Source organism: Danio rerio, chromosome 3, assembly GCF_049306965.1.
Source record: "Danio rerio strain Tuebingen ecotype United States chromosome 3, GRCz12tu, whole genome shotgun sequence".
Classification (NCBI taxonomy): Eukaryota; Metazoa; Chordata; class Actinopteri; order Cypriniformes; family Danionidae; genus Danio; species Danio rerio.
The window spans coordinates 58,383,062-58,401,050 of NC_133178.1; positions in this window are offsets into that span (position 1 = coordinate 58,383,062).

Sequence of the window (17,989 nt, forward strand, 5' to 3'; positions counted from 1 at the left end):
GTCCGGCGCCCCTAGGTGAAGGGCCAGGGAGCACCGAGATGCCTATACTGCAAGCCCAGGGAAGGAGGTGGACCCCTGGGTAGCTTGCTGGGGTCAGGGTCCCCTAGGTGAAGGGCCTGGGGTCACACTGGGGCCTATATTGCAAGTCCAGGAAGAGAAGTGGACCCCTGGGTAGCTTGCAGGGGTCAGAGGCCCCTAGGTGGAGGGCCAGGAGTTCCCCTGGGGCCTATATTGCAAGTCCAGGAAGAGAGGTGGACCCCTGGGTAGCTTGCTGGGGTCAGGGTCCCCTAGGTGGAGGGCCAGGGGGCACACTGGGGCCTATACTGCAAGTCCAGGGAGATCGGTGGACCCCTGGGTAGCTTGCTGGGGTCAGAGGCCCCTAGGTGGAGGGCCAGGGGTTCCCCTGGGGCCTATATTGCAAGTCCAGGAAGAGAGGTGGACCCCTGGGTAGCTTGCTGGGGTAAGGCGCCCCTAGGTGGAGGGCCAGGGAGCACCCTGAGGCCTATACTGCAAGCCCAGGGAGGGAGGTGGACCCCTGGGTAGCTTGCTGGGGTCAGTGTCCCCTAGGTGGATGGCCAGGGGGCACCCTATGGGCTATACTGCAAGTCCAGGAAGAGAGGTGGACCCCTGGGTAGCTTGCCGGGGTCAGAGGCCCCTAGGTGGAGGGCCAAGGGGCACCCTGGGGCCTATACTGCAAGTCCAGGGACATCGGTGGACCCCTGGGTAGCTTGCTGGGGTCAGAGGCCCCTAGGTGGAGGGCCAGGGGTTCCCCTGGGGCCTATACTGCAAGTCCAGGGACATCGGTGGACCCCTGGGTAGCTTGCTGGGGTCATAGGCTCCTAGGTGGAGGGCCTGGGGGCACCCTGGGGCCTACACTGCAAGTCCAGGGAGAGATGTGGACCCCTGGGTAGCTTGCTGGGGTCAGGGGCCCCTAGGTTGAGGTCCAGGGGGCACCCTGGGGCCTATACTGCAAGTCCAGGGACATCGGTGGACCCCTGGGTAGCTTGCTGGGGTCAGGGGCCCTTAGCTGGAGGGCCAGGGGGCACCCTTGGGCCTATACTGCAAGTCCAAGGAGTGAGGTGGACTCCTGGGTAGCTTGCTGGGGTCAGAGGCCCCTAGTTGGAGGGCCAGGGGGCACCCTGGGGCCTATACTGCAAGTCCAGGAACATCGGTGGACCACTGGGTAGCTTGCTGGGGTCAGAGGCCCCTAGGTGGAGGGCCAGGGGGCACCCTGGGGCCTATACTGCAAGTCCAGGACCATCGGTGGACCACTGGGTAGCTTGCTGGGGTCAGGGGCCCTTAGGTGGAGGGCCAGGGGGCACCCTGGGGCCTATACTGCAAGTCCAGGAAGAGAGGTTGACCGCTGGGTAGCTTGCTGAAATCTGGAGCCCCTAGGTGGAGGGCCAGGGGGCACACTGGGGCCTATACTGCAAGTCCAGGAAGAGAGGTGGACCCCTGGGTAGCTTGCTGGGGTCAGAGGCCCCTAGGTGAAGTGCCAGGGGGCACCCTGGGGCCTATACTACCAATCCAAGGAGAACGGTGGACCGCTGGGTAGCTTGCGGGGGTCAGAGGTCCCTAAGTGGAGGGCCAGGGGGCACCCTTGGGCCTATACTGCAAGTCTAGGAAGAGAGGTGGACCCCTGGGTAGCTTGCTGGGGTCAGAGGCCCCTAGGTGAAGGGCCAGGGGGCACCCTGGGGCCTATACTGCAAGTCCAGGAAGAGAGGTTGACCCCTGGGTAGCTTGCTGAAGTCTGGAGCCCCTAGGTGGAGGGCCAGGGGGCACACTGGGGCCTATACTGCAAGTCCAGGAAGAGAGGTGGACCCCTGGGTAGCTTGCTGGGGTCAGGCGCCCCTGGGTGAAGGGCCAGGGAGAACCCTGAGGCCTATACTGCAAGCCCAGGGAGGGAGGTGGACCCCTGGGTAGCTTGCTGGGGTCAGGGGCCTCTAGGTTGAGGTCCAGGGGGCATCCTGGGGCCTGTACTGCAAGTCCAGGGACATCGGTGGACCCCTGGGTAGCTTGCTGGGGTCAGAGGCCCCTAGGTGGAGGGCCAGGGGATCCCCTGGAGCCTATACTGCAAGTCCAGGGAGTGAGGTGGACTTCTGGGTAGCTTGCTGGGGTCATAGGCTTCTAGGTGGAGGGCCAGTGGGCACCCTGGGGCCTATATTGCAAGTCCAGGAAGAGAGGTGGACCCCTGGGTAGCTTGCTGGGGTAAGGCGCCCTTAGGTGGAGGGCCAGGGAGCACCCTGAGGCCTATACTGCAAGTCCAGGAAGAGAGGTTGACCCCTGGGTAGCTTGCTGGGGTCAGGGTCCCCTAGATGGAGGGCCAGGGGGCACCCTGGGGCCTATACTGCAAGTCCAGGGACATCAGTGGACCCTAGGTGGAGGGCCAGGTGGCTCCCTGGGGCCTATACTGCAAGTCCAGGAACATCGGTGGACCACTGGGTAGCTTGCTAGGGTCAGGGGCCCCTAGGTGGAGGGCAAGGGGGCACCCTGGGGCCTATACTGCAAGTCCATGAACATCGGTGGACCACTGGGTAGCTTGCTGGGGTCAGGGGCCCTTAGGTGGAGGGCCAGGGGGCACCCTGGGGCCTATACTGCAAGTCCAGGAAGAGAGGTTGACCGCTGGGTAGCTTGCTGAAATCTGGAGCCCCTAGGTGGAGGGCCAGGGGGCACACTGGTGCCTATACTGCAAGTCCAGGAAGAGAGGTGGACCCCTGGGTAGCTTGCTGGGGTCAGGCGCCCCTGGGTGAAGGGCCAGGGAGCACCCTGAGGCCTATACTGCAAGCCCAGGGAGGGAGGTGGACCCCTGGGTAGCTTGCTGGGGTCAGGAGCCTCTAGGTTGAGGTCCAGGGGGCATCCTGGGAACTGTACTGCAAGTCCAGGGACATTGGTGGACCCCTGGGTAGCTTGCTGGGGTCAGAGGCCCCTAGGTGGAGGGCCAGGGGATCCCCTGGAGCCTATACTGCAAGTCCAGGGAGTGAGGTGGACTTCTGGGTAGCTTGCTGGGGTCATAGGCTTCTAGGTGGAGGGCCAGGGGGCACCCTGGGGCCTATACTGCAAGTCCACGAGAGATGTGGACCCCTGGGTAGCTTGCTGGGGTCAGGGGTCCCTAGGTTGAGGTCCAGGGGGCATCCTGGGCACTATACTGCAAGTCCAGGAAGAGAGGTGGACCCCTGGGTAGCTTGCTGGGGTCAGGGGCCCCTAGGTGGAGGTCCAGGGGGCACCCTGGGGCCTATACTGCAAGTCCAGGGACATCGGTGGACCCCTGGGTAGCTTGCTGGGGTCAGGGGCCCTTAGGTGGTGGGCCTGGGGGCACCCTGAGGCCTAAACTGCAAGTCCAGGGAGATCAGTGGACCCCTGGGTAGCTTGCTGAGGTCAGAGACCCCTATGTGGAGGGCCAGAATGTCCCCTGGGGCCTATACTGCAAGTCCAGGGAGTGACGTGCACTCCTGGGTAGCTTGCTGGGGTCAGAGGCCCCTAGGTGGAGGGCCAGGGGGCTCCCTGGGGCCTATACTGCAAGTCCAGGGACATCGGTGGACCCCTGGGTAGCTTGCTGGGGTCAGAGGCCCCTAGGTGGAGGGCCAGGGGGCACCCTGGGGCCTATACTACAAGTCCAGGGACATCGGTGGACCACTGTGTAGCTTGCTGGGGTCAGGGGCCCTTAGGTGGAGGGCCAGGGGGCACCCTGGGGCCTATACTGCAAGTCCAGGAAGAGAGGTAGACCCATGGGTAGCTTGCTGGGGTCCGGCACCCCTAGGTGAAGGGCCAGGGAGCACCCAGAGGCCTATACTGCAAGCCCAGGGAAGGAGGTGGACCCCTGGGTAGCTTGCTGGGGTCAGGGTCCCCTAGGTGGAGGGCCTGGGGGCACACTGGGGCCTATACTGCAAGTCCAGGAAGAGAGGTGGACCCCTGGGTAGCTTGCAGGGGTCAGAGGCCCCTAGGTGGAGGGCCAGGGGTTCCCCTGGGGCCTATATTGCAAGTCCAGGAAGAGAGGTGGACCCCTGGGTAGCTTGCTGGGGTCAGGGTCCCCTAGGTGGAGGGCCAGGGGGCACACTGGGGCCTATACTGCAAGTCCAGGGAGATCGGTGGACCCCTGGGTAGCTTGCTGGGGTCAGAGGCCCCTAGGTGGAGGGCCAGGGGTTCCCCTGGGGCCTATATTGCAAGTCCAGGAAGAGAGGTGGACCCCTGGGTAGCTTGCTGGGGTAAGGCGCCCCTAGGTGGAGGGCCAGGGAGCACCCTGAGGCCTATACTGCAAGTCCAGGAAGAAAGGTTGACCCCTAGGTAGCTTGCTGGGGTCAGGGTCCCCTAGGTGGAGGGCCAGGGGGCACCCTGGGGCCTATACTGCAAGTCCAGGGACATCAGTGGACCCCTGGGTAGCTTGCTGGGGTCAGAGGCCCCTAGGTGGAGGGCCAGGGGGCTCCCTGGGGCCTATACTGCAAGTCCAGGAACATTGGTGGACCACTGGGTAGCTTGCTAGGGTCAGGGGCCCTTAGGTAGAGGGCCAGGGGGCACCCTGGGGCCTATACTGCAAGTCCAGGAAGAGAAGTGGACCCCTGGGTAGCTTGCTGGGGTCAGAGGCCCCTAGGTGAAGGGCCAGGGGGCACCCTGGGGCCTATACTGCAAGTCCAAGGACATCGGTGGACCGCTGGGTAGCTTGCGGGGGTCAGAGGCCCCTAAGTGGAGGGCCAGGGGGCACCCTGGGGCCTATACTGGAAGCCCAGGGAGGGAGGTGGACCCCTGGGTAGCTTGCTGGGGTCAGGGTCCCCTAGGTGGAGGGCCAGGGGTCACCTTGTGGGCTATACTGCAAGTCCAGGAAGAGAGGTGGACCCCTGGGTAGCTAGCTGGGGTCATAGGCTCCTAGGTGGAGGGCCAGGGGGCACCCTGGGGCCTATACTGCAATTCCAGGAAGAGAGGTGGACCCCTGGGTAGCTTGCTGGGTTCATAGGCTCCTAGCTGGAGGGCCAGGGGGCACCCTGGGGCCTATACTGCAAGTCCAGGGACATCGGTGGACCCCTGGGTAGCTTGCTGGGGTTAGAGGCCCCTAGGTGGAGGGCCAGGGGTTCCCCTGGGGCCTATACTGCAAGTCCAGGGAGTGAGGTGGACTTCTGGGTAGCTTGCTGGGGTCATAGGCTCCTAGGTGGAGGGCCAGGGGGCACCCTGGGGCCTACACTGCAAGTCCAGGGAGAGATGTGCACCCCTGGGTAGCTTGCTGGGGTCAGGGGCCCCTAGGTGGAGGACCAGGGGGCACCCTGGGGCCTATACTGCAAGTCCAGGGACATCGGTGGACCCCTGGGTAGCTTGCTGGGGTCAGAGGCCCCTAGGTGGAGGGCCAGGGGTTCCCCTGGGGCCTTTACTGCAAGTCCAGGGAGTGAGGTGGACTTCTGGGTAGCTTGCTGGGGTCATAGGCTCCTAGGTGGAGGGCCAGGGGGCACCCTGGGGCCTACACTGCAAGTCCAGGGAGAGATGTGCACCCCTGGGTAGCTTGCTGGGGTCAGGGGCCCCTAGGTGGAGGACCAGGGGGCACCCTGGGGCCTATACTGCAAGTCCAGGGACATCGGTGGACCCCTGGGTAGCTTGCTGGGGTCAGGGGCCCTTAGGTGGAGGGCCAGGGGGCACCCTGAGGCCTATACTGCAAGTCCAGGGACATCGGTGGACCCCTGGGTAGCTTGCTGGGGCCAGAGGCCCATAGGTGGAGGGCCAGGGGGCACCCTGGGGCCTATACTGCAAGTCCAGGGACATCGGTGGACCCCTGGGTAGCTTGCTGGGGTTATAGGATTCTAGGTGGAGGGCCAGGGGGCACCCTGGGGCCTATACTGCAAGTCCAGGAAGAGAGGTGGACCCCTGTGTAGCTTGCTGGGGTCAGGGGCCCCTAGGTGGAGGGCCAGGTGGCAGCCTGTGGGCTATACTGCAAGTCCAGGAAGAGAGGTTGACCCCTGGGTAGCTTGCTGGGGCCAGAGGCCCATAGGTGGAGGGCCAAGGGGCACCCTGGGGCCTATACTGCAAGTCCAGGGACAACGGTGGACCCCTGGGTAGCTTGCTGGAGTCAGAGGCCCCTAGGTGGAGGGCCAGGGGTTCCCCTGGGGCCTATACTGCAAGTCCAGGGAGTAAGGTTGACTTCTGGGTAGCTTGATGGGGTCATAGGCTCCTAGGTGGAGGGCCAGGGGGCACCCTGGGGCCTACACTGCAAGTCCAGGGAGAGATGTGGACCCCTGGGTAGCTTGCTGGGGTCAGGGGCCCCTAGGTTGAGGTCCAGGGGGCACCCTGGGGCCTATACTGCAAGTCCAGGGACATCGGTGGACCCCTGGGTAGCTTGCTGGGGTCAGGGGCCCTTAGGTGGAGGGCCAGGGGGCACCCTTGTGCCTATACTGCAAGTCCAGGGAGTGAGGTGGACTCCCGGGTAGCTTGCTGGGGTCAGAGGCCCCTAGGTGGAGGGACAGGGGGCACCCTGGGGCCTATACTGCAAGTCCAGGAAGAGAGGTGGACCCCTGTGTAGCTTGCTGGGGTCAGGGGCCCCTAGGTGGAGGGCCAGGTGGCAGCCTGTGGGCTATACTGCAAGTCCAGGAAGAGAGGTTGACCCCTGGGTAGCTTGCTGGGGCCAGAGGCCCATAGGTGGAGGGCCAAGGGGCACCCTGGGGCCTATACTGCAAGTCCAGGGACATCTGTGGACCACTGGGTAGCTTGCTGGGGTCAGGGGCCCTTAGGTGGAGGGCCAGGGGGCACCCTGGGGCCTATACTGCAAGTCCAGGAAGAGAGGTAGACCCCTGGGTAGCTTGCTGGGGTCAGGCGCCCCTAGGTGAAGGGCCAGGGAGCACCCTGAGTTCTATACTGCAAGCCCAGGGAGGGAGGTGGACCCCTGGGTAGCTTGCTGGGGTCAGGGTCCCCTAGGTGGAGGGCCAGGGGGCACACTGGGGCCTATACTGCAAGTCCAGGAAGAGAGGTGGACCCGTGGGTAGCTTGCTGGGGTCAGAGGCCCCTTGGTGAAGGGCCAGGAGGCACCCTGGGGCCTATACTGCAAGTCCAGGGAGATTGGTGGACCCCTGGGTAGCTTGCTGGGGCCAGAGGCCCCTAGGTGGAGGGCCAGGGGGCACCCTGGGGCCTATACTGCAAGTCCAGGGACATCGGTGGACCCCTGGGTAGCTTGCTGGGGCCAGAGGCCCATAGGTGGAGGGCCAGGGAGCACCCTGGGGCCTATACTGCAAGTCCATGGACATCGGTGGACCCCTGGGTAGCTTGCTGGGGTCATAGGCTTCTAGGTGGAGGGCCAGGGGGCACCCTGGGGCCTATACTGCAAGTCCAGGAAGAGAGGTGGACCCCTGGGTAGCTTGCTGGGGTCAGGGGCCCCTAGGTGAAAGGCCAGGGGGCACCCTGAGGCCTATACTGCAAGTCCAGGAAGAGAGGTGGACCCCTGGGTAGCTTGCTGGGGTTAGGGGCCCCTAGGTGGAGGTCCAGGGGGCACCCTGGGGCCTATACTGCATGTCGAGGGACATCGGTGGACCCCTGGGTAGCATGCTGGGGTCAGGGGCCCTTAGGTGGAGGGCCAGGGGGCACACTGAGGCCTATACTGCAAGTCCAGGGAGATCAGTGGACCCCTGGGTAGCTTGCTGTGGTCAAAGACCCCTATGTGGAGGGCCAGAAGGTCCCCTGGGGCCTATACTGCAAGTCCAGGGAGTGAGGTGTACTCCTGGGTAGCTTGCTGGGGTCAGAGACCCCTAGGTGGAGGGCCAGGGGGCACCCTGGGGCCTATACTGCAAGTCTAGGGACATCGGTGGACCCCTGGGTAGCTTGCTGGGGTCAGAGGCCCCTAGGTGGAGGGCCAGGGGGCACCTTGGGGCCTATACTACAAGTCCAGGGACATTGGTGGACCACTGTGCAGCTTGCTGGTGTCAGGGGCCCTTAGGTGGAGGGCCAGGGGGCACCCTGGGGCCTATACTGCAAGTCCAGGAAGAGAGGTAGACCCCTGGGTAGCTTGCTGGGGTCAGGCGCCCCTAGGTGAAGGGCCAAGGAGCACCCAGAGGCCTATACTGCAAGCCCAGGGAGGGAGGTGGACCCCTGGGTAGCTTGCTGGGGTCAGGGTTCCCTAGGTGGAGGGCCTGGGGGCACACTGGGGCCTATACTGCAAGTCCAGGAAGAGAGGTGGACCCCTGGGTAGCTTGCAGGGGTCAGAGGCCCCTAGGTGGAGGGCCAGGGGTTCCCCTGGGGCCTACATTGCACGTCCAGGAAGAGAGGTGGACCCCTGGGTAGCTTGCTGGGGTCAGGCGCCCCTAGGTGAAGGGCCAGGGAGCACCCTGAGGCCTATACTGCAAGCCCAGGGAGAGAGGTGGACCCCTGGGTAGCTTGCTGGGGTCAGGGTCCCCTAGGTGGATGGCCAGGGGGCAACCTGTGGGCTATAATGCAAGTCTAGGAAGAGAGGTGGACCCCTGGGTAGCTTGCTGGGGTCAGAGGCCCCTAGGTGAAGGGCCAAGGGGCACCCTGGGGCCAATACTGCAAGTCCAGGGACAACGGTGGACCCCTGGGTAGCTTGCTGGGGTCAGAGGCCCCTAGGTGGAGGGCCAGGGGTTCCCCTGGGGCCTATACTGCAAGTCCAGGGAGTAAGGTTGACTTCTGGGTAGCTTGATGGGGTCATAGGCTCCTAGGTGGAGGGCCAGGGGGCACCCTGGGGCCTACACTGCAAGTCCAGGGAGAGATGTGGACCCCTGGGTAGCTTGCTGGGGTCAGGGGCCCCTAGGTTGAGGTCCAGGGGGCACCCTGGGGTCTATACTGCAAGTCCAGGGACATCGGTGGACCCCTGGGTAGCTTGCTGGGGTCAGGGGCCCTTAGGTGGAGGGCCAGGGGGCACCCTTGGGCCTATACTGCAAATCCAGGGAGTGAGGTGGACTCCCGGGTAGCTTGCTGGGGTCAGAGGCCCCTAGGTGGAGGGCCAGTTGGCAGCCTGTGGGCTATACTGCAAGTCCAGGAAGAGAGCTTACCCCTGGGTAGCTTGCTGGGGCTAGAGGCCCATAGGTGGACGACCAAGGGGCACCCTGGGGCCTATACTGCAAGTCCAGGGACATAGGTGGACCACTGGGTAGCTTGCTGGGGTCAGGGGCCCTTAGGTGGAGGGCCAGGGGGCACCTTGGGGCCTATACTGCAAGTCCAGGAAGAGAGGTAGACCCCTGGGTAGCTTGCTGGGGTCAGGCGCCCCTAGGTGAAGGGCCAGGGAGCACCCTGAGGCCTATACTGCAAGCCCAGGGAGGGAGGTGGACCCCTGGGTAGCTTGCTGGGGTCAGGGTCCCCTAGGTGGAGGGCCAGGGGGCACACTGGGGCCTATACTGCAAGTCCAGGAAGAGAGGTGGACCCCTGGGTAGCTTGCTGGGGTCAGAGGCCCCTTGGTGAAGGGCCAGGGGGCACCCTGGGGCCTATACTGCAAGTCCAGGGAGATTGGTGGACCCCTGGGTAGCTTGCTGGGGTCAGAGGCCCCTAGGTGGAGGGCCAGGGGTTCCCCTGGGGCCTATATTGCAAGTCCAGGGACATCGGTGGACCCCTGGGTAGCTTGCTGGGGCCAGAGGCCCCTAGGTGGAGGGCCAGGGGGCACCCTGGGGCCTACACTGCAAGTCCAGTGACATCGGTGGACCCCTGAGTAGCTTGCTGGGGCCAGAGGCCCATAGGTGGAGGGCCAGGGGGCACCCTGGGGCCTATACTGCAAGTCCAGGGACATCGGTGGACCCCTGGGTAGCTTGCTGGGGTCATAGGCTTCTAGGTGGAGGGCCAGGGGGCACCCTGCGGCCTATACTGCAAGTCCAGGAAGAGTGGTGGACCCCTGGGTAGCTTGCTGGGGTCAGGGGCCCCTAGGTGAAAGGCCAGGGGGAACCCTGAGGCCTATACTGCAAGTCCAGGAAGAGAGGTGGACCCCTGGGTAGCTTGCTGGGGTCAGGGGCCCCTAGGTGGAGGTCCAGGGGGCACCCTGGGGCCTATACTGCATGTCCAGGGACATCGGTGGACCCCTGGGTAGCATGCTGGGGTCAGGGGCCCTTAGGTGGACGGCCAGGGGGCACCCTGAGGCCTATACTGCAAGTCCAGGGAGATCAGTGGACCCCTGGGTAGCTTGCTGGGGTCAGGGTCCCCTAGGTGGAGGGCCAGGGGGCACACTGGGGCCTATACTGCAAGTCCAGGAAGAGAGGTGGACCCCTGGGTAGCTTGCTGGGGTCAGAGGCCCCTTGGTGAAGGGCCAGGGGGCACCCTGGGGCCTATACTGCAAGTCCAGGGAGATTGGTGGACCCCTGGGTAGCTTGCTGGGGTCAGAGGCCCCTAGGTGGAGGGCCAGGGGTTCCCCTGGGGCCTATATTGCAAGTCCAGGGACATCGGTGGACCCCTGGGTAGCTTGCTGGGGCCAGAGGCCCCTAGGTGGAGGGCCAGGGGGCACCCTGGGGCCTATACTGCAAGTCCAGGGACATCCGTGGACCCCTGGGTAGCTTGCTGGGGCCAGAGGCCCATAGGTGGAGGGCCAGGGGGCACCATGGGGCCTATACTGCAAGTCCAGGGACATCGGTGGACCCCTGGGTAGCTTGCTGGGGTCATAGGCTTCTAGGTGGAGGGCCAGGGGGCACCCTGGGGCCTATACTGCAAGTCCAGGAAGAGAGGTGGACCCCTGGGTAGCTTGCTGGGGTCAGGGGCCCCTAGGTGGAGGTCCAGGGGGCACCCTGGGGCCTATACTGCATGTCCAGGGACATCGGTGGACCCCTGGGTAGCATGCTGGGGTCAGGGGCCCTTAGGTGGAGGGCCAGGGGGCACCCTGAGGCCTATACTGCAAGTCCAGGGAGATCAGTGGACCCCTGGGTAGCTTGCTGTGGTCAAAGACCCCTATGTGGAGGGCCAGAAGGTCCCCTGGGGCCTATACTGCAAGTCCAGGGAGTGAGGTGCACTCCTGGGTAGCTTGCTGGGGTCAGAGACCCCTAGGTGGAGGGCCAGGGGCACCCTGGGGCCTATACTGCAAGTCCAGGGACATCGGTGGACCCCTGGGTAGCTTGCTGGGGTCAGAGGCCCCTAGGTGGAGGGCCAGGGGGCACCCTGGGGCCTATACTACAAGTCCAGGGACATCGGTGGACCACTGTGCAGCTTGCTGGTGTCAGGGGCCCTTAGGTGGAGGGCCAGGGGGCACCCTGGGGCCTATACTGCAAGTCCAAGAAGAGAGGTAGACCCCTGGGTAGCTTGCTGGGGTCAGGCGCCCCTAGGTGAAGGACCAGGGAGCACCCAGAGGCCTATACTGCAAGTCCAGGGAGGGAGGTGGATTCCTGGGTAGCTTGCTGGGGTCAGGGTTCCCTAGGTGGAGGGCCTGGGGGCACACTGGGGCCTATACTGCAAGTCCAGGAAGAGAGGTGGACCCCTGGGTAGCTTGCAGGGGTCAGAGGCCCCTAGGTGGAGGACCAGGGGTTCCCCTGGGGCCTACATTGCACGTCCAGGAAGAGAGGTGGACCCCTGGGTAGCTTGCTGGGGTCAGGCGCCCCTAGGTGAAGGGCCAAGGAGCACCCTGAGGCCTATACTGCAAGCCCAGGGAGGGACGTGGACCCCTGGGAAGCTTGCTGGGGTCAGGGGCCCCTAGGTGGATGGCCAGGGGGCACCCTGTGGGCTATACTGCAAGTCTAGGAAGAGAGGTGGACCCCTGGGTAGCTTGCTGGGGTCAGAGGCCCCTAGGTGGAGGGCCAAGGGGCACCCTGGGGCCTATACTGCAAGTCCAGGGACAACGGTGGACCCCTGGGTAGCTTGCTGGGGTCAGAGGCCCCTAGGTGGAGGGCCAGGGGTTCCCCTGGGGCCTATACTGCAAGTCCAGGGAGTAAGGTTGACTTCGGGGTAGCTTGCTGGGGTCATAGGCTCCTAGGTGGAGGGCCAGGGGGCACCCTGGGGCCTACACTGCAAGTCCAGGGAGAGATGTGGACCCCTGGGTAGCTTGCTGGGGTCAGGGGCCCCTAGGTTGAGGTCCAGGGGGCACCCTGGGGCCTATACTGCAAGTCCAGGGACATCGGTGGACCCCTGGGTAGCTTGCTGGGGTCAGGGGCCCTTAGGTGGAGGGCCAGGGGGCACCCTTGGGCTTATACTGCAAGTCCAGGGAGTGAGGTGGACTCCCAGGTAGCTTGCTGGGGTCAGAGGCCCCTAGGTGGAGGGCCAGGGGGCACCCTGGGGCCTATACTGCAAGTCCAGGGACATCGGTGGACCCCTGGGTAGCTTGCTGGGGTCAGAGGCTCCTAGGTGGAGGGCCAGGGGGCACCCTGGGGCCTATACTGCAAGTCCAGGAACATCGGTGGACCACTGGGTAGCTTGCTAGGGTCAGGGGCCCTTAGGTGGAGGGCCAGGGGGGACCCTGAGGCCTATACTGCAAGTCCAGGAAGAGAGGTGGACCCCTGGGTAGCTTGCTGGGGTCAGAGGCCCCTAGGTGAAGGGCCAGGGGGCACCCTGGGGCCTATACTGCAAGTCCAAGGACATCGGTGGACCACTGGGTAGCTTGCGGGTGTCAGAGGCCCCTAAGTGGAGGGTCAGGGGGCACCCTGGGGCCTATACTGGAAGCCAACGGAGGGAGGTGGACCCCTGGGTAGCTTGCTGGGGTCAGGGTCCCCTAGGTGGAGGGCCAGGGGTCAACCTGTGGGCTATACTGCAAGTCCAGGAAGAGAGGTGGACCCCTGGGTAGCTTGCTGGGGTCATAGGCTCCTAGGTGGAGAGCCAGGGGGCACCCTGGGGCCTACACTGCAAGTCCAGGAAGAGAGGTGGACCCCTGGGTAGCTTGCTGGGGTCATAGGCTCCTAGGTGGAGGGCCAGGGGGCACCCTGGGGCCTATACTGCAAGTCCAGGAAGAGAGGTTGACCCCTGGGTAGCTTGCTGGGGCCAGAGGCCCATAGGTGGAGGGCCAGGGGGCACCCTTGGGCCTATACTGCAAGTCCAGGGACATCGGTGGACCACTGGGTAGTTTGCTGGGGTCAGGGGCCCTTAGGTGGAGGGCCAGGGGGCACCCTGGGGCCTATACTGCAAGTCCAGGAAGAGAGGTAGACCCCTGGGTAGCTTGCTGGGGTCAGGCGCCCCTAGGTGAAGGGCCAGGCAGCACCCTGAGGCCTATACTGCAAGCCCAGGGAGGGAGGTGGACCCCTGGGTAGCTTGCTGGGGTCAGGGTCCAATAGGTGGAGGGCCAGGGGGCACACTGGGGCCTATACTGCAAGTCCAGGAAGAGAGGTGGACCCCTGGGTAGCTTGCTGGGGTCAGAGGCCCCTAGGTGGAGGTCCAGGGGTTCCCTTGGGGCCTATATTGCAAGTCCAGGAAGAGAGGTGGACCCCTGGATAGCTTGCTGGGGTAAGGCGCCCCTAGGTGAAGGGCCAGGGAGCACCCTGAGGCCTTTACTGCAAGCCCAGGGAGGGAGGTGGACCCCTGGGTAGCTTGCTGGGGTCAGGGGCCTCTAGGTTGAGGTCCAGGGGGCATCCTGGGGCCTGTACTGCAAGTAAAGGGACATCGGTGGACCCCTGGGTAGCTTGCTGGGGTCAGAGGCCCCTAGGTGGAGGGCCAGGGGGCACCCTGAGGCCTATACTGCAAGCCCAGGGAGGGAGGTGGACCCCTGGGTAGCTTGCTGGGGTCAGGGGCCTCTAGGTTGAGGTCCAGGGGGCATCCTGGGGCCTGTACTGCAAGTAAAGGGACATCGGTGGACCCCTGGGTAGCTTGCTGGGGTCAGAGGCCCCTAGGTGGAGGGCCAGGGGATCCCCTGGAGCCTATACTGCAAGTCCAGGGAGTGAGGTGGACTTCTGGGTAGCTTGCTGGGGTCATAGGCTTCTAGGTGGAGGGCCAGGGGGCACCCTGGGGCCTATACTGCAAGTCCAGGGAGAGATATGGACCCCTGGGTAGCTTGCTGGGGTCAGGGGCCGCTAGGTTGAGGTCCAGGGGGCATCCTGGGGACTATACTGCAAGTCCAGGAAGAGAGGTGGACCCCTGGGTAGCTTGCTGGGGTCAGGGGCCCCTAGTTGGAGGTCCAGGGGGCACCCTGGGGCCTATACTGCAAGTCCAGGGACATCGGTGGACCCCTGGGTAGCTTGCTGGGGTCAGGGGCCCTTAGGTGGAGGGCCAGGGGACACCCTGAGGCCTATACTGCAAGTACAGGGAGATCAGTGGACCCCTGGGTAGCTTGCTGAGGTCAGAGACCCCTATGTGGAGGGCCAGAAGGTCCCCTGGGGCCTATACTGCAAGTCCAGGGAGTGAGGTGCACTCCTGGGTAGCTTGCTGGGGTCAGAGGCCCCTAGGTGGAGGGCCAGGGGGCTCCCTGGGGCCTATACTGCAAGTCCAGGGACATCGGTGGACCCCTGGGTAGCTTGCTGGGGTCAGAGGCCCCTAGGTGGAGGGCCAGGGGGCACCCTGGGGCCTATACTGCAAATCCAGGAAGAGAGGTGGACCCCTGGGTAGCTTGCAGGGGTCAGAGGCCCCTAGGTGGAGGGCCAGGGGTTCCCCTGGGGCCTATATTGCAAGTCCAGGAAGTGAGGTGGACCCCTGGGTAGCTTGCTGGGGTAAGGGTCCCCTAGGTGGAGGGCCAGGGGGCACACTGGGGCCTATACTGCAAGTCCAGGGACATCGGTGGACCCCTGGGTAGCTTGCTGGGGTCAGAGGCCCCTAGGTGGAGGGCCAGGGGGCACCCTGGGGCCTATACTACAAGTCCAGGGACATCGGTGGACCACTGTGTAGCTTGCTGGGGTCAGGGGCCCTTAGGTGGAGGGCCAGGGGGCACCCTGGGGCCTATACTGCAAGTCCATTAAAAGAGGTAGACCCATGGGTAGCTTGCTGGGGTCAGGCGCCCCTAGGTGAAGGGCCAGGGAGCACCCAGAGGCCTATACTGCATGTCCAGGGACATCGGTGGACCCCTGGGTAGCATGCTGGGGTCAGGGGCCCTTAGGTGGACGGCCAGGGGGCACCCTGAGGCCTATACTGCAAGTCCAGGGAGATCAGTGGACCCCTGGGTAGCTTGCTGGGGTCAGGGTCCCCTAGGTGGAGGGCCTGGGGGCACACTGGGGCCTATACTGCAAATCCAGGAAGAGAGGTGGACCCCTGGGTAGCTTGCAGGGGTCAGAGGCCCCTAGGTGGAGGGCCAGGGGTTCCCCTGGGGCCTATATTGCAAGTCCAGGAAGAGAGGTGGACCCCTGGGTAGCTTGCTGGGGTAAGGGTCCCCTAGGTGGAGGGCCAGGGGGCACACTGGGGCCTATACTGCAAGTCCAGGGACATCGGTGGACCCCTGGGTAGCTTGCTGGGGTCATAGGCTCCTAGGTGGAGGGCCAGGGGGCACCCTGGGGCCTACACTGCAAGTCCAGGGAGAGATGTGGACCCCTGGGTAGCTTGCTGGGGACAGGGGCCCCTAGGTTGAGGTCCAGGGGGCACCCTGGGGCCTATACTGCAAGTCCAGGGACATCGGTGGACCCCTGGGTAGCTTGCTGGGGTCAGGAGCCCTTAGGTGGAGGGCCAGGGGGCACCCTTGGGCCTATACTGCAAGTCCAGGGAGTGAGGTGGACTCCTGGGTAGCTTGCTGGGGTCAGAGGCCCCTAGGTGGAGGGCCAGGGGGCACCCTGAGGCCTATACTGCAAGTCCAGGGAGATCAGTGGACCCCTAGGTAGCTTGCTGTGGTCAAAGACCCCTATGTGGAGGGCCATAAGGTCCCCTGGGGCCTATACTGCAAGTCCAGGGAGTGAGGTGCACTCCTGGGTAGCTTGCTGGGGTCAGAGACCCCTAGGTGGAGGGCCAGGGGCACCCTGGGGCCTATACTGCAAGTCCAGGGACATCGGTGGACCACTGGGTAGCTTGCGGGGGTCAGAGGCCCCTAAGTGGAGGGCCAGGGGGCACCCTGGGGCCTATACTGGAAGCCCAGGGAGGGAGGTGGACCCCTGGGTAGCTTGCTGGGGTCAGGGTCCCCTAGGTGGAGGGCCAGGGGTCAACCTGTGGGCTATACTGCAAGTCCAGGTAGAGAGGTGGACCCCTGGGTAGCTTGCTGGGGTCATAGGCTCCTAGGTGGAGGGCCAGGGGGCACGCTGGGGCCTACACTGCAAGTCCAGGAAGAGAGGTGGACCCCTGGGTAGCTTGCTGGGGTCAGGGTCCCCTAGGTGGAGGGCCAGGGGTCAACCTGTGGGCTATACTGCAAGTCCAGGAAGAGAGGTGGACCCCTGGGTAGCTTGCTGGGGTCATAGGCTCCTAGGTGGAGGGCCAGGGGGCACCCTGGGGCCTATACTGCAAGTCCAGGAAGAGAGGTTGACCCCTGGGTAGCTTGCTGGGGCCAGAGGCCCATAGGTGGAGGGCCAGGAGGCACCCTTGGGCCTATACTGCAAGTCCAGGGACATCGGTGGACCACTGGGTAGTTTGCTGGGGTCAGGGCCCTTAGGTGGAGGGCCAGGGGGCACCCTGGGGCCTATACTGCAAGTCCAGGAAGAGAGGTAGACCCCTGGGTAGCTTGCTGGGGTCAGGCGCCCCTAGGTGAAGGGCCAGGGAGCACCCTGAGGCCTATACTGCAAGCCCAGGTAGGGAGGTGGACCCCTGGGTAGCTTGCTGGGGTCAGGGGCCCCTAGGTGGAGGGCCAGGGGGCACACTGGGGCCTATACTGCAAGTCCAGGGAGTGAGGTGGACTCCCGGGTAGCTTGCTGGGGTCAGAGGACCCTAGGTGGAGGGCCAGGGGGCACCCTGGGGCCTATACTGCAAGTCCAGGGACATCGGTGGACCCCTGGGTAGCTTGCTGGGGTCAGAGGCCCCTAGGTGGAGGGCCAGGGGGCACCCTGGGGCCTATACTGCAAGTCCAGGAACATCGGTGGACCACTGGGTAGCTTGCTAGGGTCAGGGGCCCTTAGGTGGAGGGCCAGGGGGCACCCTGGGGCCTATACTGCAAGTCCAGGAAGAGAGGTGGACCTCTGGGTAGCTTGCTGGGGTCAGGGGCCCCTAGGTGAAAGGCCAGGGGGCACCCTGAGGCCTATACTGCAAGTCCAGGAAGAGAGGTGGACCCCTGGGTAGCTGGCTGGGGTCAGGGGCCCCTAGGTGGAGGTCCAGGGGGCACCCTGGGGCCTATACTGCATGTCGAGGTCCATCGGTGGACCCCTGGGTAGCATGCTGGGGTCAGGGGCCCTTAGGTGGAGGGCCAGGGGGCACCCTGAGGCCTATACTGCAAGTCCAGGGAGATCAGTGGACCCCTGGGTAGCTTGCTGTGGTCAAAGACCCCTATGTGGAGGGCCAGAAGGTCCCCTGGGCCCTATACTGCAAGTCCAGGGAGTGAGGTGCACTCCTGGGTAGCTTGCTGGGGTCAGAGACCCCTAGGTGGAGGGCCAGGGGGCACCCTGGGGCCTATACTGCAAGTCCAGGGACATCGGTGGACCCCTGGGTAGCTTGCTGGGGTCAGAGGCCCCTAGGTGGAGGGCCAGGGGGCACCCTGGGGCCTATACTACAAGTCCAGGGACATCGGTGGACCACTGTGCAGCTTGCTGGTGTCAGGGGCCCTTAGGTGGAGGGCCAGGGGGCACCCTGGGGCCTATACTGCAAGTCCAGGAAGAGAGGTAGACCCCTGGGTAGCTTGCTGGGGTCAGGCGCCCCTAGGTGAAGGGCCAGGGAGCACCCAGAGGCCTATACTGCAAGCCCAAGGAGGGAGGTGGACACCTGGGTAGATTGCTGGGGTCAGGGTTCCCTAGGTGGAGGGCCTGGGGGCACACTGGGGCCTATACTGCAAGTCCAGGAAGAGAGGTGGACCCCTGGGTAGCTTGCAGGGGTCAGAGGCCCCTAGGTGGAGGGCCAGGGGTTCCCCTGGGGCCTATATTGCAAGTCCAGGAAGAGAGGTGGACCCCTGGGTAGCTTGCTGGGGTCAGTGTCCCCTAGGTGGATGGCCAGGGGGCACCCTGAGGCCTATACTGCAAGCCCAGGGAGGGAGGTGGACCCCTGGGTAGCTTGCTGGTGTCAGGGGCCCCTAGGTTGAGGTCCAGGGTGCATCATGGGGCCTGTACTGCAAGTCCAGGGACATCGGTGGACCCCTGGGTAG